At 41.2% G+C, this 26,764-nt stretch overlaps 1 protein-coding gene across 2 annotated transcripts in view; it reads left to right on the top strand.

Annotated features, from left to right (window-relative positions):
• The window catches only part of LOC142139111 (uncharacterized), a 441,344-nt gene that overhangs the window by 335,221 nt on the left and 79,359 nt on the right, over nucleotides 1–26,764 (top strand). The gene's annotated exons all lie outside the window — the stretch shown is intronic.

Genomic DNA, 26,764 nt, shown 5'->3' with positions numbered 1-26,764 from the left:
TATAGATTTAGAGGTATGCCTTTTTTTTTTCGTCTTTGTTTTATTCAAACTTTTTTTTTTATTGAAGTTCAATAAAAATTCAAAAGAGGATCATGCGAAAGAGACAATTGTTAAACAAAGACATCAATGGTTATCAAAGCAACAAGAAAAAGTAATAATGAGTGTGCTGTGTATCTTTCTATTGAGGACAAAGAGATAGTAACCACTAGTACAATTTAAAAGCCGTTATTGTGTAAAATTATATATAAATATTGTACATAAAATATGTAAATTGCAAACACTAACTGAAATCACTGCAAACAGTTCACTTTGTAACAAATTGTTCAAAGAATAAAATTCACACAAAAGACAATAAAGCAGTTCCGTAGGGTCCCGGATCTCTGCTGGAGATGACAGCGAACTTCGGGCACTCCACTACATATTTGGTGGGAATGCTCGGCAATCAGACCTTTCTGGGATGCGGTCATTCTCATTTCCAAAACAATTGTGGGAATCGAATTACCGAACTGCCCGAGATTTTGGCTACTCAATGAAACTAATATGCCAGTCTCCCAATACAAAAAGTCCTCGGTAAAATATCTCGATGGCGCTGCTAAGGCTGTGATACCGGTCCACTGGAGATCACCGTTAGTCCCCACTATAAAAGAATGGTTTGCATGAATAGATTTTTATATGGCAATGGATGAAGTAATTTATTCGGCAGAGGATAAATATAGAGCATTCTACATGCTGTGGTCGGAATGGATCGAGTTTAAAGATACCGTGTTGTTCGCTCAGTGGAATGTATGAAGCCCAACTCCCCTTCCCTCTCCCATGTCTTCCCTCCCAGCCCTCCCCTTCTATCTTTCTATCCCCTATCCCCATTATTTTATTTTATTTTCTACTTTGAGAAGGGTTAAGCAGACACACACCACCTTGGGTGAATCTGCAATTGTTGTTGTGCAAAATCTAAAGTACTATATTTTTGTGCTAATGTTGTTGCATACATATGTATACGCTGTTTCATTTCAATAAAAACAGATTATATAAAAAAAAACAGCAGTTCCGTAGGTTTACGTATTGTTTATTAAGACTCAGGGAGACCAGGAAAGGTAAAAGGCATACATAATGTACACATAAATTTACACATATTATAGAATATGCTATTTTCATACTAAATGGTTTGGTGGAAGCACCCCTAAATTTGTTCCCTTAGGGAAGTTGATAGCGTGTTTATTTGGCTTTCCCATGATAGAAAGCATTTTTCAGTGTGTTTTTCTTTGTGTAGGGGCACAATTAATTGTAGTATGTCACCTTTTAATTCAGGGTAATATGGCAACCATTGACTAAGGCCAATCTTGATGATAGTATGGTCTAAAGGATTTCTCAGAAATTTATAATGTAAGGAGATTGCCCTCTTTTGAGGGTGTTAGATGTTAAAAGGGTATCTAGGGGATTATCTCAGTTTGTGTCAGAAAAGAATGTTACAATACATTTTAGCATAATGTTGGGCCTGGATAAAAGCTAAACCCCAGTGGTATTTTAGATGTTTTATCTAGTAACTGACCCACCGACACTTACCCTTGTAAAGAAGAAGGGACGAACCGCCCTGCCAGTGTGGAATTTTGGGTTTCCTACGAAGTGTAAATGGATGGATTTATATGAGTTTAGCAGAAAATCAGGTCTTAAAATGTGCCAAATTTTCCTGATGAAGATTAAACGGGGACTGTCTAATATGGCATTTGCATTTCCTGATTGTGAAGGTGAAAAAGGCCTTAACGTTTTAATTTCTAAGAAACTGTTTGAAGTATGCCATTTTATTGTGCCTGCAAAGTACGGAATAGTGCATTTTGCACTTCATAGTTGCACTTATGTCCAACTCTGAATGAAACCCAAAGTGTAATTAAATAGACAGCACTTGCCTTTTCTTCCTGATGTAGCGAAGAAATTACCTGGGTTTCATATATAAAAGTTATCTGGCCTGCAATATAAAACATAAGATGGCTATGGATAGTCCATAGTGTGTCTACTTTTGTCCTTTCATTATTGTTATTGCTTTGTATACAAGTGTGAGGGAATGGGGTGCTACTGGACTGAGAACTTTTTATTCATCACCTGTTTCTTACAGTTTACGTACTTTTTAATCCTTGGCCCAGTCTACGTATGTACACCATAGCATCGGTTTATTTTGTGTATTATTAGTTCAAGTACATTTGACACTTGCTATTACCTGCAATATTGTATTTATTAGAAATAGAAAGAATATTGCCATATTGTGTGAAAATAACAGGACAGCAGAAGTCATTTTACTTGTGTTAGCTAATGTAATTACCAGTTGTCTCAAATGTCCATTGTTATGAGGTGTGGCTTAGATTTGGTTTGTAATCGGAATAATGTCTCAATATAAAGGTTATTGTATAGAAATGTAATATCTCCATGGAAAAGCACTTCAGGGCTTAAATTCCACCTCTACAGAGAACCCTCAGGAGTTGAGTGAATACTAGGTGATTTCAACATTCCCATTGATAATCCCACTGTCTCGCCTACCACTAAATACTAAATTTCTTTTACTTAATTTTTCATTTGGTCTCTCCCACTGGACATCATCTCCTAGTCACTATGATGGAAAATCCCTTGACCATGTCTTCGCCCGATACTGCTCCATCTGTAGTTGCACCAACTTAGCACTCCTACTCTCTGACAACAATCTCCTTTCCTTCAGACTCACCTTACATGATGCCCTCCCCTTGCACCCAAATCCACATTTACACAATGACAACTATTTTCTCCTATGTGTCATCAGCATAGAGGTGGTATCGGAGGCCAAATGATTGAATGAGTTTACCAAGAGAGGTGGTGTAGAGAGAGAAGAGCAGAGGGCCAAGGACAGAGCCTTACAGGACTCCAATAGAAAGGGGAAGAGGGAGGAGGAAGAGCCAGAAACAGACACACTAAAAGAGCAGCCAGAGAGGTAGGAGGCAAATCAGGAGAGGGCTGTTATCAGACGCCGTCCCCGCGCCTCCTCGCTCGGCGGATCTCTGCGCATGCGTGCCCGTTGCCTTAGCTGGCTTAGGGACGTTCTTCCCCCGCTTCCTGTCAGCGGTCAGCGCGTCTGACCGCCGACCCACTGCCCACCAATGAGAGCAGACTCTCCCATATATAAATCCACTAGGGTGCCAGAGCAACTAGTTCCTTCTAGCCTCCAGCGTTTATATATAAAGATATATATATTTTTATATATCCTATTGATTGATTCCAGTGTACCGACCTGGCTCTCCCTGACCTTGTTTTTGGATTCTCCCTTGGTCCAGCATTATACTCTCCGGTTTGACCTTGGCCTGTTGACTATTCTCTGCTTCCTGATTTTGTACCTTATCTGCCTGCACGGTTCCTGACTTCAGCCTGATCGACCACGTGTAAATCCGCCATCTCGCAGGTAGCTCCCTGGGAGGGCCGTGACCTGCACATCGTTCACCGCGAAGTCCAAACTTCCTTGCGGGGGTCCCTGGTGAAGACCGGCGGCGTGTTAGACTCCGTGCCTCCTAGTGTAGCAGTGCCAATACCTGCAGGTGCTGCAATCTTCCTCGTGACAGCTGTTTCACGACGACCTATGGAGTGAAGGGTGGTGAGAAGAAGAGAATGCTCAACCATGTCAAAAGCAGCAGAGAGGTCGAGGAGTACAAGAAGAGAGAAGTGACCATTGGGCTTAGCTGAGAGCAAGTCATTTGTTACTCAGTTTCAGTTGAGTGAAGGAGATGGAAGCCAGACTGGAGAAGGTCAACAACAGCCATTGGAAGAGAGGGAGCGGAGGAACTTGGAGGGCACAGGATCAAGAGGACAGGTTGTAGAAGGAGAGAGGATCTCAGGCACAGTAATAGGTGGGTAAGAGCCAAGGGTGGCAGTGTGAGTGATAGAGAGGACAGGTGGGGGGAGGCAAGTCTGATGAGAACAGATTATTCTTATTATCCTTTATTTGTTAGGCGCCACAAGAGTTCCGCAGCGCCGTACACAGTACAAACAGTAGACTATACAGGGTGAGACATAACTGAACAGTAAACAATAAATACCAAAACTTCAGAGGCTCCAGGCAGGCTCATGCAGTACAGACGGATCAGAAGAACAGGTATGGAGACAGGAGGGAAGAGGGCCCTGCTCAAATGAGCTTACATCCTAAGGGAGGGTGAACAAAACTCAAGCACATAGGGAGCCAGTTGACGTGTACGGGGCAGAATAGGGGCGGGAGAATACAATAGAGAATTAATGGTAGCAAAGAGGCGTTGGGGTGTATTGGACAGGGAGGAAATGAGGGATGTGAAATAGGTTTGTTTGGCAAGAGAGAGGGCAGAATAGTAGGAGGAAAGGATGAATTTATAGTGGGTGAAGTCAGCAATGGAGCAGGATTTCCTCCATTGGCGTTCAGAGGAGCGGGAGCACTGTTGAAGGAGATGAGGAAGAGGGGAGTGCCAGGGTTGGTGTTTAGATTGGCGGGGGTGGCAAGGGCTGCAGTATCAAGGGCAACAGAGAGTGTGGTGTTGTAAAGAGAGACAGCAGAGTTGGGACATGATAGGGAAGAAATGGGAGCAAGTAAGGGTTTGAGAGAGGGCGCAAAGATGTCGGGGTCAATGCATCAAAGATGATGGGGACGTAGCATGCGAGCAACTTTGGGTGGGAGAGGTGGGGCAAGGGGTAAAGAGAGGGTAAAGTAAAGGAGATTGTGGTCAGAGAGGGGGAAGACAGAATTGGAGACGTTGGACTTGTCACAGAGATAGGAGAACACTAGGTCCAGGGTGTGACCATCACGGTGAGTGGCAGAAGTTGTCCATTGGGAGAGGCCATGGGAGGAAGTGAGAGTGAGGAAATTAGAGGCAGCAGTAGTAATAGGAGAGTCGGTATGGATGTTAAAATCCTCAGTAATAATAGTGGGAAATTCAGAAGAGTGGAAATGGGAAAGCCAGGCGGTAAAGTTATCAAGAAATTGAGAGGATGGGCCAGGGGGGCGATAGATCACCACAGCACGAACTTGGAGAGGGGAGATTAGGCGGATGGAGTGAACTTCAAAGGAGTCGAAGGAGAGGGAGGGTTCAGGAGGAATAACACTGAAGGTGTAGCCAGGTGACAGTAGGACACCTACATCACCTCCTTGTCGGTCCCCAGAACGGGGACTGTGGGAGAAGGAGAGCCCCCCGTGGGAGAGTGCAGCAGGGAAAGCTGTATCAGAGGGGGAGATCCACGTTTTTGTAAGGGCCAGGAGACCAAAGGAATGGGAGAGGAAGAGGTCATAAATGGGAGTGAGTTTGTTGCACACAGATCTTGCAGTCCAGAGTGCACAGGACAGGGGAAGGTGAGAAAGAGGAGTGATGAGAATAAGGTTGGGGGATTGGATGTTCGGGGGAGACAGGGTAATATGTGGTGGAGGGAGGAGTGACCAGGGATAGAGGGACTAGGCTTGGGTATGTAGTAGTGATGTGGGGAGCCATGAGGAGGAATGGGTGGAAGTGCTGAATGGAGAGTAATAAGGTACTGGAGATGTAGTAAGGAGACCTTGCAGAGTCATGAAATAGAAGAGAAATATTGCGTAGAAAAGACAAATGAGAGTATGGCAGAAGGTAAGGACTGTGACATGTTATAAGCGAGGTGAGGAAAGAGAACAGGACAAGTGAGTAAAGTGAGAGACTGTAGAAGTAGTGGGAGGAGAGGAAGAAAAGATGTAAAAGGATCAGCAAGGGAATAGGAAGTAGTTAGGACAGTAGAGATAAGGAATAAGTGAGTAAGAAACAGTAAGACAGTGACATAGGGCAGGAGTGGAGAGAGATTATAGAACATTAGCCACAGTGGAAGGTGTATTGAGGTAGCTGTCTATGAACAGTGTGCAAGTGGGAGCAGGAGCGCCACTTAGAAAATCTGGGTAAGTGGAGCAACAAGTGTGTGAAGGTGGGAATACAAGCAATAGCATCAGTGAAACCAACAAGTCATAATCAAATAGCAGATGGAAGAATTAAGATTGAGAAACAGATCAACAGGGTGTGTACAGGTATTGCACAATGCAGGTGGTGGAGGATTTCAGAGCTCACAGATGATTGTTGAGTGTTTTTCTCATGTAGCAGTGTTTCCAGATAGAATATTCTCCTGTTTTTATTCTCTTGTTAAACTCTTGTGTAACTCTTACTATGCTATTTCAAGTTTAATACACTTGTAAGAAATCCTCATTTAGAAAAAATCCTCACTAGCTAACACAGCCGAACATCTTTAGACGTTCTCTAAAAACCCATCTCTTTTTTTAAAGCGTATCTTATCCCTGATGATACTATTCACACTAATAGACCTTCACAGTTGTACCAATCTCCACTCTAAGCCACATGTGCTCCTCTTGTTTCAGCTGTGCCCACTTCCACTTAGAATGTAAGCTTTCTAATGAGCAGGGTCCTCCATGCCCTTTTTTTTTTCATGTCTGCATTTATTTTGTCTGCATGGTATGTCCTTGTTTTATGTATGTCTTGTTCCCTACTGTATGGCGCTGTGGAGTACTGTGGCGCCTTGCAAATCTATGATAATATTAATAGATATTTTAAATTGTAACAACTACACAGAGTATTTTACAGCAAGCAATGCCAGCTTGCCCATGTGTGGGCAAGTCTGATGTTGTGAAGATTTGGGGAAAGAGAACTATGTAGCCAATCTAAGTATCTAAATGTCATCAATAGTACTCTCATATACACAACCTTCAAAGTCATGTTTCTCTTTTTTTTTCAATTCACTTCTGTGCTCTGGAGCACTTCTGACCCTGCTTAAGGTGATCCATGTAACCCACAATCTGCTAGCCTCTGCTTTATGTCCACCTATACACTGAAGATGCTCGGAAAGCAGCTTTAGGCACTGAAAAGGCATCTTGTGTTAGCTGTTATGTTACTTAGTGTATTATATTGTTCCTACTTGAATATAATATGGTTAGTATTCAATCACATGGAAGTAATTTGTACGTTACGTATGACAAACCAAACCACAAATTACCTAAACCACCAAGAGAAACCACAACACAACTTAAACCAGTAATGTCACGTAAAGGAAACTGCCAACAGCTGTTCCTAGTTTTTCCCTCATGGAAAATCCATTCATTAGTTATATCCTGGAACAAAAATGTTAGTGCAAGATTGAATTCCTACACTTGGTATCATGTTGTATAGTGTAATACTAAGAAGTGACAGAGAAAGGTAAGAGAATGAAATAACCCAGAGGGCAGTCGTCAGTCTCCTTTATCTTATAAATTAAGTGTATCTTTCAACCTTTTATTACACATAAGTGTTATGTTGTATCTTTGGAGCTGCAGTGTATTTGCATTTTAATGGAAGACTTGAGATCGGTTTGGTGTATTTTTTTTTATTTTTGTATGGTGCAGTATTTATGCATTTGCATGTCATATGGCTGAGGACTGTGATTTTTTTTTTTAGATAATTTTTACTTTTTTGGCAGATATGTAACAAAAGATCAGGAAAATATTTGATATTTGCAGCCTTTGTAATAATACAGTAGTATCTATCATGTGATCTGTTAGCTACATGAAATATATTTTTACTTTATTTTCTAGTAGTAAACACATTGTGACTATGATGACATGCAAATAATTTTGATGCTAGTTACAACTTTGTATCATGAGTAGTGCGGATCCCTTGGCAATCCAGACTGCGCAGGGCTCTGTTTTTAAATAAATTATCAGGGTTAACTCATACTGCTTACAGCATACTTTAAGGGCAGCTGCTGCATGTTAAATAATGATAGTGTCTAGCTGTATAATTATATTGTAATGTAGTTATGTTATAATGAATTTCTTATGTTTACCTATAAATAAAAAAACTTGATTATGATATGTGTCACTATTCTGTTGGCTTCCCCATGTGTCTCTGGGTCACCACCCCATGACTCCTCAATTTGTGCTTCTGAATGACTCTCTCACCTTCCTATGTGTCTGTGGCACTGACACCGTTTCACCCCATGTAGTTTCTCGGTCATTGAAACCTTCTATTTCCCTATTACCACCTTGTCTTTCCCATGTGTCTCTACAATGCTTTTGTCTCTCCATGTGGCGGTGTCACTGCTTATCCTAGTTTTTCCCATTTATCTATATCAAGGTGCCCCCCTAATGTTCCTGTATGTTTATCTGTTATATCACCTGTTTCTTCAGTCTGTCACAGCTTCCGAGTTGTTTGTCAATCTCTCCCCAGTACTACACATGGAAGGAGTCTTTAGCATTACTGCTGTGTTGCAGCGCTGTGTTGTCAATACAAGCACCTGCTGTAATGTGTAAGACATGCACACAATCGTGAGTGGGTAAAGCATGCAAAAGCCAAGAATAACACACACGTGAGAAAGCATGATCAACATGTAGTGTCCTGGGCTCGGAATCCAGAAAGACTGTGCTTTGAGTCGGGACTGAATGTATGGGGCCCACAATGATTGTCCTACTGGCCATAGTAAAGGGATGGAGCCTCTATGTAGAACATGTCTAAACACTTTTTAACTCATTGCAACATAGAATGTACCTGGTGCTTAAGTTTATCAAAGTAGCTCTACTATGATCAACTTTTTTTTAATTAAATCTCTTTATTTTCTCACTTTGTTCAAAAAACAACAATGTAGAACACATTTAGTGAATAAAACAGTATAACATAGAACTGGTTTCTCATTATATCTTGTCATAGGGTTAAATAAAACAAAGCAGGAATTCCAATAATATTGTAAAGGAAAAAAGAATTGAAGAAGAGCCAGAATAAAGAGAGTGTAAGAGGTTGAACAGGGGGAAACTCAGAGATGGGGAGGGCCATAAGTCCATGTTTACATGCTGCTTGGAATGGGAGAGCCGTTGAGACTGTACCATGGTGTCCATGTCTCGTGAAATTTGGGAAGTGTATTTAAGGAAAGATATGATATACTCCATTGATGAAATGTGCCATAATCCATTTATCAATTCTGGTTTGGTGGGAGGAAGTGTCTGTTTGCAAGCGCAAGCTATCAGTAGTTTACAGGCTTGACTAACCTGAAGCTTCAGACAGTCCGTTGGTTTGCTTAAAGATGGGGCCGCTTTGTTGAGAAGAAATATTGCTGGGTCCCTGGGGAGATGAACAGTTGTGAGTTGGTGATGAAGGATCAATACTTTATCCCATAGTGACTGGATAATAGGACAGTCCCACCAGATGTGTAAGTGAGTACCCTGTCCATCACAGCCTCGCCCGCACCTGACTAATGTGGATGGGAAAATACGATGGAGCTTGGTTGGGACTAGGTACCATTTCGAATACACTTTATAAGGCGTTTCCCTGATAGTCGTGTCGATGGACACCTTAGCCACACGTTTCCGAATTGCTGATCCAGAGCCATCCCAAGGTCCACTCCCCATGCCTCCTTGTGTTTTTATCTGGCCTAACACTACCCACAGCCCATGTGGTACTACAAACTGTTATAATATGTTCTGAGTCCTGTGAATAGTTTATTTATAGCTCATAGGTCATTTGTTGCACCTTTGTACTTAACCTTATAGTTTTATTTATGGCTAGTTAAATTTTATTTTATCGGGCACAGTACCATTATAATAACGAAGGAGTAGCTAAGTGTTAAGGACACTAATTCAAAATGAGAGACCCTTGTTCATATCCTTGTGATCTTGCATAAATTCCTTTTGTATCCTTGTGCCCTAGGCACAAAAAACCTAAATATTAAGCTTGCTTGTGTAATGCAACTGCCTAACATAGTCAATGCTGTATAAAGTGATCTCGTAGCTCACATAGCTCAAGAAGAGAATTTTATAAATAGGTAGATGGTTTACTATTCACAGTTATGTACAGTTGATGTCAACACCCTGGACTTTGCAAAGCACACTCGATTTGTCACCAACTTTGTGTAAAAATTTAAGTCCCTTTTGTAATAATTTTATTTATCTTGCTGAAGCTACTGTGAAGAGATCCCAATCTTCCAGCATTTCAGATGCCAAAAAAGTATAGATAACCCACAGACTTAGATTCACAGTCCTTGGGCCTGATTCATTAAGGATCTTAACTTAAGAAACTTCTTATTTCAGTCTCCTGGACAAAACCATGTTTCAATGCAAGGGGTGCAAATTAGTATTCTGTTTTGCACATAAGTTAAATACTGGCTGTTTTTTCATGTAGCACACAAATACTTGATAACTTATTTGTACACTGAAATTTAAAGTTGATATTTGTGTGCTACATGAAAAAACAGTCAGTATTTAACTTATGTGCAAAACAGAATACTAATTTGCACCCCTTGCATTGTAACATGGGTTTGTCCAGGGGACTGAAATAAGAAGTTTCTCTAGTTAAGATCCTTAATGAATCAGGCCCCTTGTTCTTAACAGTTGCATATATGACCAAAGGGCAATTGGGAGATAAAGTGACCCTAAAAAATATTGTATTTATCATGATGTTATTAATATATTCTGTACATAAAATGCATTTTTACAGTTGATCCTGATTGAAACACACGTTCTAGCTTGCATACACGTTCGTCATCACTATCCATCGGCACTTACACCTGTCCTGTAGCTGGTGCAAGTGATGCAACAGAAAAACACATACCTTTGAGATGCCAAAATCTTGAATCAGGTGCTGTTGTGTACGCTCAAGCTTGACACGCTCTTAATGTACATTGACTACGTGCATACACCCCCTCCCTACCGACTATGAAATCGTAGCCTGATGTAAGTATCCCTTGCTCTCGAAGATAAATTGGATGTTGCTGCATTAACTGGCATTTATTCCAGTTCTGGTCATGCGCAAAGTGATTGTCCACAAAATATGCAACATATTTGCATTTACGTTCCTTAATGAATCGATTCCCTTAATGTGGAGAGACTAACACTAAGAGAAAGAAAAGAAAGAGAGTAAATGAAAAAATAAACATAAAAGGTTTGAGGGAAAGAAATAGGGAATATAGGTGGAAATGTATGAACAAGAATTAGAGAAATTATAAATAAAAATGAGATGAGGAATTAATGAAAGAAGAGCAGTGGTTGAAGTGAAAATTTAGAAGTGACAGTATGAAAAATGTAATAGTAATGTAAGTGAATCTAATTTAATAGTTTCACAATGAAGGCAGCCGGAGAAGTGGTGTTATGGCATACTACCGTATTCACCACCACTTCGACCATTGAAGGGAACATTTACTAATTAATACTATGTCTAATAGTCAATTAATTAATAACTTTTTTCAAATAACAGCAAGTTATTGAAACCTTGTCAGTAAGTTAATAAGATATTAAAGATTTATTAGTTTGCTAATCAGCATACTTACAGTTAGACATTAGGAGTATTAGCAGTCAGTAAAAATAAATATTATCCTGATAGACAGCGAGCATGAAGAGCTAAGGAAGACTTTAGGGAAAGGATCAGAGTTAGCCAAAGAATAGAACAGGGGAATGTAAATAGTGACAAAACAGAGGTGAAAATAGGAATTCCAGTCAGGACGGTTGGTAGCCAGAGTAGCATAAGAAAAGTAGATAGGAGAGAGGAACTACAGCAACAGCGCCAATGAATATCAACGTATTTTATGAGGATGTCATAAATGACCGTTTATCGTCCACATGAAAGGGAAGTCTAAACTACCACAGGACAACCACTTTAAAAACATCTACTTCCACTTGGTCTCATCTTGTGCTTGTACAGTGGCTGCTGCATCCAGTCTTGAAGCCCCTAGATCCACTGCCATGCATTATAAATGAAATATAGAAAGCCGAGCAACGAGTGAACACCTTTTTCTCTCCCAACCATCCCTTACATTAAATTAATAACATTTACATTTAATAAATAAGCCAATTTCCCCTCAACCAGACCTGACATCAAATTTATAGTTTTCACATTTAATAAATATATCCCTCTTGCTGCCTGCTCATGACAGACTGTGTGAGCATGTCAGAGGTGCATTCATCACGTGTAACTTGCTGCCAATGCAGGTAAACAAGGGAGATGCTGGCGCACACAGAATAGTGGGAGAGGGAGTATAGTGGATGAATGGATCAGGCTGATTCATGCGTAACATTCAGTGAGGTGGTTGGTCCCAAGGAAGGGGCTTGCCACCACACAGGTCTTCTGGGACCTGCCTCTCATGACCTAGGGCCGGTACAGACCAGCCCAGGCCTAGCTAGACCAGGATCCACAATGTTTTTCCTTTCCCCTTCCTAGTTAAAGAAAAAAATTAACATAAAAATAAGCTTAAGGTAACCTGATGGTGTCATGAGGACCATCAGCCTACCACTGCTGGTGAGGTCTATGGCCAATCTGACCCTTGCTATGGCATATTTTTCAGAATTTTGCTCCTTGAGAAAAATAATCAAGTGGATAATTCACTTAAGAGTTTTTACAGACCAAATAGGTACATTTGCACAATTTGGGGCTCTTTTAGATTTGGACGCATGTGTGTGCAGAAAAAGACATGCAAAATAAACCACAGATACACTATATGGACAAATGTATTTGGTCACACCTGTTAATTATTGAAATGAGGTGTTTCAAACAGACCCGTTGATAGAGGTGTATAAAATCAAGCACCTAGCAATGCAGTCTCCATTTGCAACATTTGTGATATAAAATGGGTCATTCTGAAGAGCTTAGTGACTTCAAGCGTGGTACTGTGAAAGGATGCCACCAATCCCTGCTGTATATTCCACAGTCAACTGTAAGTGATATTATTAGAAAGTGGAAGCGTATAGAAACAACAGGAATGCAGCTAAGCGGAAGACCGTGTAAAATCACAGAGCGGGGTCAACGACTGCTAAGGCGTATGGTGCTTAAAAGTAGGGATGAGCGCACTCGGATTTATGAAATCCGAGCCCACCCGAACGTTGCGGATGCGAGTCGGATCCGAGACAGATCCGGGTATTGGCGCCAAATTCAAATCTGAAACTGAGGCTCTGACTCATAATCCCGTTGTCGGATCTCGCGATACTCGGATCCTATAAATTCCCCGCTAGTCGCCGCCATCTTCACTCGGGCATTGATCAGGGTAGAGGGAGGGTGTGTTAGGTGGTCCTCTGTCCTGGTAGATCTCGTGCTGTGCTGTTTAGTTCTGTGCTGTGCTGTTTAGTTCTGTGCTGTGCTGTGCTGTGCTGTGTTCTGCAGTATCAGTCCAGTGGTGCTGTGTGCTGTGCTCTGTCCTTCTGAGGTCAGTGGTGCTGCTGGGTCCTGTGCTGTGTCCTGTTCAGTCCAGTGGTGCTGTGTCCTGTGCTCTGTGCTTCTAAGGGCATAGTTATTTCCCCAATATTCCCCTGTGTTTAAAAAAATAAAAAAAAGTTATTTAATAAAAAAATACCAAAAACTACTTTAATTTTTTTTAATTACCACAAAATTTGCACAACCAATCCTGCAGTATAAGCCCATTGGTACTGCAATATTACCAAGTTCACACATTCAGCAGTAAAAGTCCAGTGGTACTGCAATATTACAAAGTTTACACATTCTGCAGTATCAGTCCAGTGGTGCTGTGTCCTGTGCTCTGTCCTGCTGAGTTCCGTAGTGCTGCTGGGTCCTGTGCCGTGTCCTGTTCAGTCCAGTGGTGCTGTGTCCTGTGCTCTGTGCTTCTAAGGGCATAGTTATTTCCCCATTATTCCCAAGTTTTTAAAAAATAAAAAAAAAGTAAAAAAAAAATTACAATTAAAAATTAAAAAAAAAATATATATAATTATAACCAAATTTGCAAAACCAATCCAGCAGTATAAGTCCATTGGTACTGCAATATTACAAAGTTCACACATTCTGCAGTATCAGTCCAGTGGTGCTGTGTCCTGTGCTCTGTCCTGCTGAGTTCCGTAGTGCTGCTGGGTCCTGTGCCGTGTCCTGTTCAGTCCAGTGGTGCTGTGTCCTGTGCTCTGTGCTTCTAAGGGCATAGTTATTTCCCCATTATTCCCAAGTTTTTAAAAAATAAAAAAAAAGTAAAAAAAAAAAAAAATTTAAAAAAAAAAAAATATATATAATAATTATAACCAAATTTGCAAAACCAATCCAGCAGTATAAGTCCATTGGTACTGCAATATTACAAAGTTCACACATTCTGCAGTATCAGTCCAGTGGTGCTGTGTCCTGTGCTCTGTCCTGCTGAGTTCCGTAGTGCTGCTGGGTCCTGTGCCGTGTCCTGTTCAGTCCAGTGGTGCTGTGTCCTGTGCTCTGTGCTTCTAAGGGCATAGTTATTTCCCCATTATTCCCAAGTTTTTAAAAAATAAAAAAAAAGTAAAAAAAAATAAAAAATTTAAAAAAAATAAAAAATATAATAATTATAACCAAATTTGCAAAACCAATCCAGCAGTATAAGTCCATTGGTACTGCAATATTACCAAGTTCACACATTCTGCAGTATCTTGTGCTACATATAATGGAGACCAAAAATTTGGAGGATAAAGTAGGGAAAGATCAAGACCCACTTCCTCCTAATGCTGAAGCTGCTGCCACTAGTCATGACATAGACGATGAAATGCCATCAACGTCGTCTTCCAAGCCCGATGCCCAATCTCGTAGTACCGGGCATGTAAAATCCAAAAAGCCCAAGTTAAGAAAAAGTAGCAAAAAGAGAAACTTAAAATCATCTGAGGAGAAACGTAAAGTTGCCAATATGCCATTTACGACACGGAGTGGCAAGGAACGGCTTAGGCCCTGGCCCGTGTTCATGACTAGTGGTTCAGCTTCACCCACGGATCTTAGCCCTCCTCCTCCTCCCCCCCCTACAAAAAATTGAAGAGAGTTATGCTGTCAGCAACAAAACAGCAAACAACTCTGCCTTCTAAAGAGAAATTATCACAAATCCACAAGGCGAGTCCAAGGATGTTGGTGGTTGTCAAGCCTGACCTTCCCATCACTGTACGGGAAGAGGTGGCTCGGGAGGAGGCTATTGATGATGTAGCTGGCGCTGTGGAGGAACTTGATGATGAGGATGGTGATGTGGTTATTGTAAATGAGGCACCAGGGGGGGAAACAGCTGATGTCCATGGGATGAAAAAGCCCATCGTCATGCCTGGTCAGAACACCAAAAAATGCACCTCTTCGGTCTGGAGTTATTTTTATCCAAATCCAGACAACCAATGTATGGCCATATGTAGCTTATGTAAAGCTCAAATAAGCAGGGGTAAGGATCTTGCCCACCTAGGAACATCCTCCCTTATACGTCACCTGAATAACCTTCATAGTTCAGTGGTTAGTTCAGGAACTGGGGCTAGGACCCTCATCGGTACAGGGACACCTAAATCCCGTGGTCCAGTTGGATACACACCAGCAACACCCTCCTCGTCAACTTCCTCCACAATCTCCATCAGATTCAGTCCTGCAGCCCAAGTCAGCAGCCAGACTGAGTCCTCCTCAATACGGGATTCATCCGAGGAATCCTGCAGCGGTACGCCTACTACTGCCACTGCTGCTGTTGCTGCTGTTAGTCGGTCATCTTCCCAGAGGGGAAGTCGTAAGACCGCTAAGTCTTTCACAAAACAATTGACCGTCCAACAGTCGTTTGCCATGACCACTAAATACGATAGTAGTCACCCTATTGCAAAGCGTATAACTGCGGCTGTAACTGCAATGTTGGTGTTAGACGTGCGCCCGGTGTCCGCCATCAGTGGAGTGGGATTTAGAGGGTTGATGGAGGTATTGTGTCCCCGGTACCAAATCCCGTCGAGATTCCACTTCACTAGGCAGGCGATACCAAAAATGTACAGAGAAGTACGATCAAGTGTCCTCAGTGCTCTAAAAAATGCGGTTGTACCCACTGTCCACTTAACCACGGACATGTGGACAAGTGGTTCTGGGCAAACGAAGGACTATATGACTGTGACAGCCCACTGGGTAGATGCATCCCCTTCCGCAGCAACAGCAACAGCTGCATCAGTAGCAGCAACTACAAAATGGCGGCTCGTGCAAAGGCAGGCAACATTGTGTATTACAGGCTTTAATAAGAGGCACAACGCTGACAACATATTAGAGAAAATGAGGGAAATTATCTCCCAGTGGCTTACCCCACTTAGACTCTCATGGGGATTTGTGGTGTCAGACAATGCCAGTAACATTGTGCGGGCATTAAATATGGGCAATTTCCAGCACGTCCCATGTTTTGCCCACACCATTAATTTGGTGGTGCAGCATTACCTCAAGAGTGACAGGGGTGTGCAGGAGATGCTTGCGGTGGCGCGCAAAATTGCTGGACACTTTCGGCATTCAGCCAGTGCCTACCGCAGACTAGAGGCACATCAAAAAAGCATGAACCTGCCCTGCCATCACCTCAAACAAGAGGTTGTGACGCGCTGGAACTCCACCCTCTATATGCTGCAGAGGATGGAGGAGCAGCAAAAGGCCATTCAGGCCTACACAGCCACCTACGACATAGGCAAAGGAGTGGGGATGCGCCTCAGTCAAGCGCAGTGGAGACTGATTTCCGTGTTGTGCAAGGTTCTGCAGCCATTTGAACTTGCCACACGAGAAGTCAGTTCCGACACTGCCAGCTTGAGTCAGGTCATTCCCCTGATCAGGCTGTTGCAGAAGCAGCTGGAGAAAGTGAGGGAGGAGCTGGTAAGCCATTGCGATTACACCAAGCATGTAGCTCTTGTGGATGTAGCCCTTCGTACGCTTTGCCAGGATCCGAGGGTGGTCACTCTTTTAAAGTCAGAGGAATACATTCTGGCCACCGTGCTCGATCCTCGGTTTAAAGCGTATGTTGTGTCTCTGTTTCCGGCGGACACAAGTCTACAGCGGTGCAAAGACCTGCTGGTCAGGAGATTGTCCTCTGAAGAGGACCGTGACATGCCAACAGCTCCACCCTCATTTTCTTCCACATCTATGGCTGCGAGGAAAAAGCTCAGTTTTCCCAAAAGAGGCACTGGCGGGGATGCTGATAACATCTGGTCCGGACTGAAGGACCTGCCAACCATTGCAGACATGTCTACTCTCGCTGCATTGGATGCTGTCACAATAGAAAAAATTGTGGATGATTACTTTGCTGACACCATCCAAGTAGACATGTCAGACAGTCCATATTGTTACTGGCAGGAAAAAAAGGCAGTTTGGAAGCCCCTGTACAAACTGGCTCTATTTTACCTGAGTTGTCCCCCCTCCAGTGTGTACTCGGAAAGAGTTTTTAGTGCAGCGGGGAACCTGGTCAGTGAGCGGCGAAGGAGGTTGCTTCCTCAGAGCGTTGAAAAAATGATGTTTATAAAAATGAATAATCAATTCCTCAATGAAGTACAGCACTGCCCTCCAGATACTACAGAGGGACCTGTGGTTGTGGAGTCCAGCGGGGACGAATTGATAATGTGTGATGAGGAGGAAGTACACACTGTAGGGGGAGAGGAATCAGAGGTTGAGGATGAGGACGACATCTTGCCTCAGTAGAGCCTGTTTAGTCTGTACAGGGAGAGATGAATAGCTTTTTTGGTGTGGGGGCCCAAACAAACCAATCATTTCAGCCAAAGTTGTTTGGTAGGCCCTGTCGCTGAAATGATTGGTTTGTTAAAGTGTGCATGTCCTATTTCAACAACATAAGGGTGGGTGTGAGGGCCCAAGGACAATTCCATCTTGGACCTTTTTTTTTTGCATTATATGACCAATCAACAGTCGTTTGCCATGTTCAAAAAGTAAAACCAAATTTAACAAAATTCAAGAAATTAAACCAAAAGTAAAATGCCCTGTCATAATTTAAAACAAGAGGTATTGAGGTGCTCTAAAACTACTGTATTGTTGTTTATATTTTGTAAACACTACACTTGAAAGCTTGAGTCTTTCAATAAAAAAGTAACTGTCCATTGCACGAATATTTGCAACAGGGACAATTTTAGGGTTAAGAAAGTCAACTAATAACACTTCGACGCTGTCTGTCTTTATAAACACTACACTTGGAAGTTGGAGGAGGTATTGTGGCCCCGGCACCAAATTTACTACCGGGGCCACACCACTGTGCAGTCCATATTTAGGTGTATCAGATATTAAACAACGGTGACAGTTGATGCCCAATTTTTTAATTATATTGTGGCCTCGGTACCAAATTGTGTACCGGGGCCACCACACTACGCAGTCCATACCCTTTTTTGGTGGAATTCTGACACGTGGAGGGTTTTTTAATTATATTGTGGCCTCGGTACCAAATTGTGTACCGGGGCCACCACACTACGCAGTCCAGATACTTGTTTGGTGAAATTCAGACCAGTTGAGGGTTTTATTATTATATTGTGGGGACCACTCTATCTATACCACACTACAACTCTATACCACTCTATTTAATACTTTAATTCTATTTAATACTTTAATTCTATTTAATACTTTAATTCTATTACTAATTACCATAAAGAGGAACTGCCGCTTCTATTTAATACTTTAATTCTATTAGTAGTTACCATAAAGAGGAACAAAATAAACCAATTTTACCAAAAGTATAATATGACTTAGACTTATAAACACTACACTTGAAAGATGGTGCCTTTAAATGAAAAAGTCAGTCTTCATTGCACGACTATGTGCAACAGGGACAGTTTTTTGGTTTACAAAGTCAACCAATAACACTTGGACCCTGTCTGTCTTTAACATACTTGATGGGATCTCAATGACGAATTGTCTGTACCATGTTTGGAGGAGGTATTGTGGCCCCGGTATCAAATTGGGTACCGGGGCCACCCCACTACGCAGTCCAGATACTTGTTTGGTGGAATTCAGACCAGTTGAGGGTGTATTTATTTTATTGTGGCCCCGGCACCAAATTTACTATCGGGGCCACTCCACTGTGCAGTCCATATTTAGGTGTATCAGATATTAAACAACGGTGACAGTTGATGCCCAATTTTTTAATTATATTGTGGCCTCGGTACCAAATTGTGTACCGGGGCCACCACACTACGCAGTCCATACCCTTTTTTGGTCGAATTCTGACACGTGGAGGGTTTTTTAATTATATTGTGGCCTCGGTACCAAATTGTGTACCGAGGCCACCACACTACGCAGTCAAGATAGATAGATGCGTATCATAGATAAAGTACATTCAGTGGTGTGGGGCAAATTGAAAAATATTCAAAATGCACTGACATTATCAAAAACAAGAGGTTGTCACACGCTAAAACTCCAACATGTATATGATGGAGAGGATGGAGGAGCAGCCGTATGTGTAGTGTAATGCAGACCTGTTGAAGGTTTTTTATATATTTTATTGTGGTGCCCAGTGCCCATTCCTCTAGGCAGTCCAGGTACATTTATTGGTGCGATTCATAAAAGTTCAGGGTTTTTAATATATTGTGGTGACCCACTCCTCTACGCAGTCCAGGTACATTTATTGGTGCGATTCATAAAAGTTCAGGCTTTTTAATATATTGTGGTGACCCACTCCTCTACGCAGTCCAGGTACATTTATTGGTGCGAATCAAACAAGTTGATGGTTTTCTTATTATATATATTGTGGTGACCCACTCCTCTACGCAGTCCAGGTACATTTATTGGTGCGATTCATAAAAGTTCAGGGTTTTTAATATATTGTGGTGACCCACTCCTCTACGCAGTCCAGGTACATTTATTGGTGCGATTCATAAAAGTTCAGGGTTTTTAATATATTGTGGTGACCCACTCCTCTACGCAGTCCAGGTACATTTATTGGTGCGATTCATAAAAGTTCAGGGTTTTTAATATATTGTGGTGACCCACTCCTCTACGCAGTCCAGGTACATTTATTGGTGCGAATCAAACAAGTTGATGGTTTTCTTATTATATATATTGTGGTGACCCACTCCTCTACGCAGTCCAGGTACATTTATTGGTGCGATTCATAAAAGTTCAGGGTTTTTAATATATTGTGGTGACCCACTCCTCTACGCAGTCCAGGTACATTTATTGGTGCGATTCATAAAAGTTCAGGGTTTTTAATATATTGTGGTGACCCACTCCTCTACGCAGTCCAGGTACATTTATTGGTGCGAATCAAACAAGTTGATGGTTTTCTTATTATATATATTGTGGTGACCCACTCCTCTACGCAGTCCAGGTACATTTATTGGTGCGATTCATAAAAGTTCAGGGTTTTTAATATATTGTGGTGACCCACTCCTCTACGCAGTCCAGGTACATTTATTGGTGCGATTCATAAAAGTTCAGGGTTTTTAATATATTGTGGTGACCCACTCCTCTTTGCAGTCCAGGTACATTTATTGGTGCGATTCATAAAAGTTCAGGGTTTTTAATATATTGTGGTGACCCACTCCTCTACGCAGTCCAGGTACATTTATTGGTGCGATTCATAAAAGTTCAGGGTTTTTAATATATTGTGGTGACCCACTCCTCTACGCAGTCCAGGTACATTTATTGGTGCGAATCAAACAAGTTGATGGTTTTCTTATTATATATATTGTGGTGACCCACTCCTCTACGCAGTCCAGGTACATTTATTGGTGCGATTCATAAAAGTTCAGGGTTTTTAATATATTGTGGTGACCCACTCCTCTACGCAGTCCAGGTACATTTATTGGTGCGAATCAAACAAGTTGATGGTTTTCTTATTATATATATATTGTGGTGACCCACTCCTCTACGCAGTCCAGGTACATTTATTGGTGCGATTCATAAAAGTTCAGGGTTTTTAATATATTGTGGTGACCCACTCCTCTACGCAGTCCAGGTACATTTATTGGTGCGATTCATAAAAGTTCAGGGTTTTTAATATATTGTGGTGACCCACTCCTCTACGCAGTCCAGGTACATTTATTGGTGCGATTCATAAAAGTTCAGGGTTTTTAATATATTGTGGTGACCCACTCCTCTACGCAGTCCAGGTACATTTATTGGTGGGATTCATAAAAGTTCAGGGTTTTTAATATATTGTGGTGACCCACTCCTCTAGGCAGTCCAGGTACATTTATTGGTGCGAATCATAAAAGTTCAGGGTTTTTACTTTTTAATATATATTGTGGTGACCCACTCCTCTACGCAGTCCAGGTACATTTATTGGTGCGAATCATACAAGTTGATGGTTTTCTTATTATATATATTGTGGTGACCCACTCCTCTAGGCAGTCCAGGTACATTTATTGGTGCGAATCATAAAAGTTCAGGGTTTTTAATATATATTGTGGTGACCCACTCCTCTACGCAGTCCAGGTACATTTATTGGTGCGATTCATAAAAGTTCAGGGTTTTTAATATATATTGTGGTGACCCACTCCTCTACGCAGTCCAGAAAGATACCTTGTTGCAACGTTTTGGACTAATAACTATATTGTGAGGTGTTCAGAATACACTGTAAATTAGTGGAAATGCTTGTTATTGAATGTTATTGAGGTTAATAATAGCCTAGGAGTGAAAATAAGCCCAAAAACTTGATTTTTAAACTTTTTATGTTTTTTTCAAAAAAAATCCGAATCCAAAACCTTAAATCCGAACCGAGACCTTTCGTCAAGTGTTTTGCGAGACAAATCCGAACCCCAAAAATAACGAAAATCCGGATCCAAAACACAAAACACGAGACCACATCCCTACTTAAAAGTCGCCAACGCTTTGCTGGTTCGAAAGCTGAAGAGATCCAAACTTCCACTGACATTAATGTAAGCACAAAAACTGTGCAGTGGGAGCTTAATGGAATGGGTTTCCATGGCCGAGCAGCTGCATGCAAGACCAATGGGAAGCATTGGATGGAGTGGTGTAAAGCACACTGAGGCTGGACTATGGAGTAGTGTAAACGTGTTCTATGGAGTGACAAATCACGCTTCTCTGTTTGGCAGTCAGATGGGTGAGTCTGGGTTTGGTGGATGCCGGGAGAATATTACCTGTCTGACTGCATTATGTCAACTGTGAAGTTTGGTACAGGAGGGATAATGGTATGGGGCTGTTTTTCAGGGTTTGGCCTATGCCCATTATTTCCAGGGCAGTCTTAATGCTTTAGCATACCAAGTCATTTTGGACAATGCTATATGCTTCCAACTTTGTGGCAACAGTTTGGGGAAGGCCCTTTTCTATTCCAACATGACTGTACCCCAGTGCACAAAGCAATGACTACAAAGACATGGTTTGATGAGCTCGGTGTGGAAGAACTTGACTGGCCCACACAGAGCCCTGATCTCAACCCCATCAAACACCTTTGGGATGAACTGGAACAGAGATTGTGAGCCAGGCCTTCACGTCCAACATCAGTGCCTGATCTCATAAATCCTCTACAGAATGAATGGGCACAAATTACCACAGCAACACTCCAACATCTTGTGGAAAGCCTTCCAAAAAGAGTGGAAGCTGCAAAAGGGGGACCAACTCCATATTATGTATTTGAATACAATGTCATTACAGTCCCTGCTGGTGTAATGGTCAAGCATCCGAATATTCTTACTTACGTATAATGTACGAAAGTATGGTAAGCTGGACATATCTTAAGATGTATCTAACTCAAAAACAGTATGTGTATCAGGTGTACAAGAGTAAATTTTTCGCCTTAGAATAGCATAGATATGTGCTATTAATTGTTATTAATAAATGCTAAAGTTGCATTTTCAATATAAAATATAATGTAATACAAACACCTATACATCTGTTGTTTTTCTCTTTGAAAATAAAATGTGAATATTTTTTCCAGCAGGATTTTCAAATGAAAATAAGTGCAATGCTAATGATTTAAGTACTGCAGTAGTTCAGCTGGAGGGGTTAATATGCAATCAGTCAATAAGAAGAGTCTAGAAAGCGTTCCTGCTAGTAATCATCATCGTGTGTTATTTCGCTAGCACCCGCAAGATATATGTCACTTAAAGGGTGGATTTGGGGCATGCGTCTGCATCTAATTGTGTCACAGTTATGTAAACATGCCCTTAATTTACTAAGCTTATGCTTGCTGTCTCCATTCCACCTCTCCAGGCATAATGGAATGCAAGTCAACAATATACCTAATAATAATATTTTCTGTACTACTGATAAATCTAGATACAAACCTATGCGTAAGCATTTTTGGTATGTATAAGCCTTACGGAAATGCTTATCTTACATAAAAAGCGAACATCCAAATCCAAATAAGCCCTTTCAATTTACCTATTTTACTTACAATAAATACTGTATTGCACCAGGATAAAAGGTATAGTTTGAATTAGTGCCTGGTGAATATATTCCATCCTCTCATTTGCATACAATGCCAGAAAAGAGGAATACATGTGACTTACAGAAAAAAATGCCAGTGTTCACATATGGGTAATTTGTACTGTTGACTTACAAAATGTTAATTTACTGTGCCAGCTTAGCTTGCATGCAAAACCTGAATTTGATGTGCTGAATAAGTGATGAACTTGTAATTGCACTTCATAAATAAATTGAGTCTGTATATACAGTATCATGGCTTTTACCTGAAATATGGACACAAGTCAATTTATAAGAGTGTATTAGTGATGACCTGTTTGACATGAACACAATACAGGAGTTTAATGTTCTTTTATTCCAAATCTGACCAAGATATGTGGGTTTAATATTGATGGTTTCTGAAACTGGTACATTTAATAGGTGCAGAGTTTGTAATTGGCCAGTGTTTATTAAATAATCTAGCTTTAGAAAGCATGACATTTTTCAAAGCTATATTAACACCTAGACTTAAGGTCTCCCTATCCCCAAACTTAATTCCCTTGTAAAATGACTGTATTTAGCAGCCGTAATGAAAATCAATAAATTAAAGCTCACCATCTTTAAAAGATGGCAGAGGGGTAGTGGGAGGAGACACCTTAGGAATTATAGTGATTCTAGCTAAATGTGCCTGGAATTGCACCTTTCCTTCAATGAGAGTCAAGGCTAGGAGAGTGCTCATTTACTGGGCCGTTCCCTGTTTTGCGGGTGGCAACAGAGTATACCTCCCACAATTAGGATAATAGGTACGGCGCTAATTATAAAAAACTCTTAGGACAGCCAAAAGACTCTCCACACATAATTAAAAAGTATAGTCCATAAGTCCCAAAACCGGTGATTTCCTTTAGGATTGATTGAAAAGAATGTCAAATGTTGGATTTCCACAGTACATATAATGGTGTATCCTTGCCTTCTTCCAAATATTCAGAAGAATATATCCAAGAACTTCTCTCTCACAAGATTGTGTATATGAAAAGGATCATTAAAAAGAGAAAGCATCTTAGGACGATCTAAAACATATACCAAAGCACCATCCCCCAAAGGATATCAATGTAAGTGGTTCTATAGTTGTTTATAACACCACGTGAATAATAAAGACCCACTCAGGGTATACACTTACACAAGGGAGTTATTCCAGAAGTTGCCAATGTATATGTCAGAGATATATTATAACGTCTTTATGATGTATCACGTTATTCCTCTCGATGTATCAATTGGTCATAAATGGCAAACAGAAAAAATAAAGGCAATATGGTGCATTATCCCAATAAAAACATAGAATTTAATAACACCAATAAAACATTAAAACATACAAGTTGTTTCTCCTTCACATAGGAAATGAACAAACAGCGGGACACCACCTCTTTGAGGTTGGACTCTAACCCCGTTCAGAATGAAAACAGGCACGTAAGGATAAACTTTTACCCCTTCACAAACGATCAGGTGCCAGATGGGTTAATCCACATGTCGCTGCTATTCAAGCTGAGTCCAAACACTTCCAGACGCGTGTCTCCCTGTTGGTAACCGCCCCCTTCCAACGCGTTTCAATTGTATAAATCTTTATCAAGGCAATGCGGTTACAATCAAGGTTCCACCCTTTTAAACTCCTTCCGTCCCATCGGGATACTTGAATTATCATATTGTAACTATAGCAGCCCCTCCGGATATAGTACAATAGAAATAACATTGTTAAAATGTCAAACTGTACAAGTATCTATTTCTGTACTTATAGTAGACATACATTATGTGGAAAAATCCCCATCATATATGCAGCTTCTCTCTTCTGAATAAATGTACTCATTATTCATTCAATATCGCTTCTAACCCATCTTCCTTTTACCTACTTTTGCAAGCTGGCTAGGAGACATCTGACCAGCAGCTATCTAAGCTCCCCCCGAAAGTATACCTCCCAACTGTCTCGATTTGAGGGCTCTGTATCGTTGTCCCCATCGAGACAGCTTTGTCTCGTAGATTAGAAAGTATGTTCTGTTCACTGGTGCCCTGCATGTGGCTATGAATTGGTGTTGGGAGGGATGTAAGGGGCAGCCTAATGCTTCAAAAATGCTGGGAACAACTTCTGGTCAATCTCAATAGCGGTGTGGTCATGCCCTCATTGTGAGATGCCCCCTATCTGATTCCCTGCACTCCAAATTTATTAGGTATGACAGAGCATCTTCCCACCATAAAAGGGGAAATAAGGTTTTTACATATGCTGTGGAGGAGCAGGTAATCGGCAGTAATAACCGCATTTATGAGGGCACAAATACACATTACTGAAAATGACATATATACACAAGTGACCACATAAATGGTGATGAAGGCTAATGTCCCCTCACTCTCATGGTTAAAAAAACTTGCCAGTACATGTATTTTGTAGTGTACAAAACCTGCATCATTTACAGGAACCGAGAGACATGGATCAGATTTCACTCTGTAACCACCAACAGCAGTCACCCTGTTTACATTTATATACTTAATAGGGAGTACAATGTGACTATGGAAATATTGTATGTCCCTGGCTGATACCTGTCATCTACATTTTGATTATCTACTGCTGGATACTATAATTATGTGCTCTCTGCCCCAGTCTCCCTGTTATCTATTGAAGCATGTGTCAGCGAATGATACAATCTGTTCACATCATAGTGGCCCTTTAATGTGATAATTGATTATATGCCTCCCTACTTCTGTGTACATTCTGCTGATGTCAGTCATTTTACAGGGTTGTATATATCAATTAGCTTTAACTGTCCTACTTGTAGGAAAACATGGAACCACATGTGAGGTTGGGACTTATATTGCATAGCATTCTTTGTGTTTATATGTTTGCTATTGTTCCTAAATAAATAAAATGTATCTTGGAAACAATACATTCTATATTATTTAATGTGTATATTTGTAATTATGTTTGCTGAATAAATGAAAGTTATTGTGATATCTACGGGATGCTTGATTCACAAATTATTGCTCGATATTTATAAGATTTCGGCAAAAATTGTGGCACTGTTTTATTACAATGTTATTGCTATTATCAACTGTGCATATTTTTTCTTAGCAACACCAGTCATTTTTTCTTGAAGACACTATTTTATCAAAAAATAAATCTGGTCTTCCAATGATGGTGTTGCAAATCCTCAGGTGTTGTTGAGCTTCAGCATGTCCTGCAAGTCAAGTATAGTAGGAGTGCGAATTGTGTTCTGCATCATCATCATCAGCAGCAGCTATTTATATAGTGGCAGTAATTCCGCAGCACTGTACAGAGACCTGACATCAGTCCCTGACCCATTGGAGCTTACAGTCTAGATTGCCTAACATACATACACACTCACAGATAGAGAGAGAGAAAGATTGGGGTCAATTTGATAGCAACCAATTAACCTAGTAGTATGAGTGTGGGCGGAAACTGGAGCACCCATACAAACATGGGGAGAACATACAAGCTACAACAAAGTGCATAGTGGGGCCTGATGCTGATTTGATCTTATGCCAGTTTGTGTAGAGTAATGTACACAGATGGCCCAATGAAAACTGACACATATTCAGACTTGCATGTATCTGGCACCTGCGCCTCCTTATGACTGGAGAAGAGTAACGGAATTAAAGGGACATGCAAACGCAGGCTGGGTACAGTAAGGGCATTCACGCAAATGCGCCGTATGCAGACCTGCAGAAACAAAGCATATTCGTCTGCTAGAGCG

The sequence above is a fragment of the Mixophyes fleayi genome, chromosome 2, assembly GCF_038048845.1.
Source record: "Mixophyes fleayi isolate aMixFle1 chromosome 2, aMixFle1.hap1, whole genome shotgun sequence".
Taxonomy (NCBI): domain Eukaryota; kingdom Metazoa; phylum Chordata; class Amphibia; order Anura; family Limnodynastidae; genus Mixophyes; species Mixophyes fleayi.
Note: the sequence above shows the minus strand (reverse complement) of the source record. Positions and strands in the feature narration are given on the sequence as shown.